Genomic DNA, 2,500 nt, shown 5'->3' on the forward strand with positions numbered 1-2,500 from the left:
GTCAGTTATTTACACGTTCTCTTGATCTATAAACAAAATAGAAAATCGAAAATGAACCTCTAAGACACCAATTCATGATTATGTTTTATATTAGGCAATGTTGTAATGTGATAGATTTTCGTATATGAGCTTCCTGTCTGAGAATTTTAATCTAGACTGTATCTATCGATGTAAAAAACATGCATGCGCATATACAAGCGTGACCCCGATAAAAAGGAAATTATTGTACATCTAGATATTCTAATCTAGGAAAATTAAAACAAACTATTAGTCCAACCTATTTCATCTGCTTACCCTTTTCCTAGACTTTTGAAAAGTGTCTTTTGCCTTATTTTATTGTCTTAAATGTTATCGAGATTTTAATAACAATTTAATAATTATAACATCAATAACAATAATAACAGTATCGATGTCAACTATATTAAAAAAGAAAAACACATTTTCCCGCCAATTCAAGGAATGGGGATATCAGGATCTGACTCTTTCCTTTCTCAGTCTCTCTCTCTCTCTGAGTCTAGCGTGGTGATCGGACGTGTTTCCGCCTCCTATCCACCGCAGCCCCGCAACTCAGCAAACCAGCCTTCTCATGGTCCCGCAGTGCCAGACCTTGTCTCCGAGTTTGTGGGGGCCAACAACGGGCCTCCTTGGTGCCTCCTCGGACAGCTAGCACGAGCTCTTATCCCAAGAGTGAAAGTGGACCCTTTCCCCAGGGTAATGTTCCCCCTCCCAGGATACAGGGACCTGAGCCCTAGGATATGGGTCACCTGGCCAGCTTGCCTTCCCACCCACCAGGGTCAAGGCTGGCCCCCGGCCCAGAGTGGGGGGCACCTTAGCAGCAACTACACCAGTAGTGACAACAATGTAAACGATGCAAATAAAGATCAGTCTAAAGAAGCAATCTCCCAGTTCGGCAGTGTTTATTTGTGCTTACCACAGTTATGTGTCTCATCGCAACAAAAAAGGCCGGTTATCTGTGATCAAATCAGGAAATAATACAGGGCGGCTGAAATCGAACAAGCCCATAATATTGTTATCAGTTTATCCGACTCCAGAAAACCTAGGAAATCTGATATTTCTACAACTCTTGTATTTTTTTTTTTCCAGAAGAGGGCAGACCAGGAAAAACAGTCCTATAATGGGGCGTCCTGCACAGACAAAACTCTAATTAGAAAAAAAAATTGACTTGCTGATCGGAATGTTCCCTGAACAGCAGCAGTTACACAAGAACCGACCTCCCCCCACCACCTATCTCCCACCCGTGATCAGATCTCACACGAAGCTTTACCTTTTCCATCTCCTCTCCCAGTCACAACGCATTCTACCTCCACCAAAGAAAACAAGAAACAAATAACCCCTCCTCCTCACCAATACCCACGACCGGCAATCCTCCCCTCTCGCCCGTCCCCTCTCTTCCTGCCCAGCCAGCTGACTCGCCAGCCTACAACTTTGGTGAGACATCCACGGCCCCTCCGCCGGCGCTCCCAGCCAGCAGACTCACCTGATTCACCTAAGATTGAGAGCCCTATCGCCGTCAGACCCGAAACAAAATCAAGGACAAGAGCGACCAGGATGTTTGATCAGGCAACGTCGTCAGCGTTGCCGGTGACGCAATATGTCATAAAGATAGAAAATATAAACGTATAATCTCTCCTCGGCCATTTTGAAGAAATTGAAATGCTTCTTCTTTCTTCATGGTTTGCGAAGTTCTAGCTTCGCCCGGGCCTTCTAAATATGGCCCGGCAGTTGAAATGCTAGTTGATCAGAGAAACCATACATATGTGAAACATGGCTCCATCAGGAAATGGTTAGTAAGTTCATCGATATTCCAAAACTTAAAGTTTTTAGATTTGATGCAAGGCGTGGAGAAGGAGTATGTATATATGCATGGGATACCCTGGAGTCAACCAGGATTTTTGCTTCAAAAGTAAGCACTACTGCCGTAAAAGATATCTGGGTTCTGTTTAGAGCAACATGTTTCTTTCTTTTATTATTGGCGCTGTCTGTGGCAACTTCAGGGTCGTTTGAATACTTCGAAAAGTATCTTAGAGAAATGTCGTAAAAAAAAAAAAACGACAAATATAAAATAAACAAAGTGACCACCGGTAACAATAACTCTATTGATAAATGACGCCATTAATAGAGCCATTAGCGATTAAAATAATCCCCAACAAGCTCTCAAACGTAAGAGAAGTGAGGCCGTCCTTCAGATAGATTACAGAGTAAAAAGAAAAAAAAAAAAAAAAATACTAATTCCATGTGCAAAAAAAAAAAAAAAAAAAAAAAAAAAAATAAATGCATCAGAAATAAATGACCTGAATATAAAAACAACTCCGATAAAACACGGAAATTTGACAATTGTAATAAAAAACCTTTGTGAAACAAAAGCTATAGGAGCAGAGGGCATTGCTTTGCGCTTTGTTAGAGATAGCCTACCCCGTAATTGCACATTACTTGACGGTCATTATTAACACTCCTCTGGCCTTTGATGTTTTTCCGTTGC

The sequence above is a fragment of the Penaeus chinensis genome, chromosome 26 (assembly GCF_019202785.1).
Source record: "Penaeus chinensis breed Huanghai No. 1 chromosome 26, ASM1920278v2, whole genome shotgun sequence".
NCBI classification, from domain to species: domain Eukaryota; kingdom Metazoa; phylum Arthropoda; class Malacostraca; order Decapoda; family Penaeidae; genus Penaeus; species Penaeus chinensis.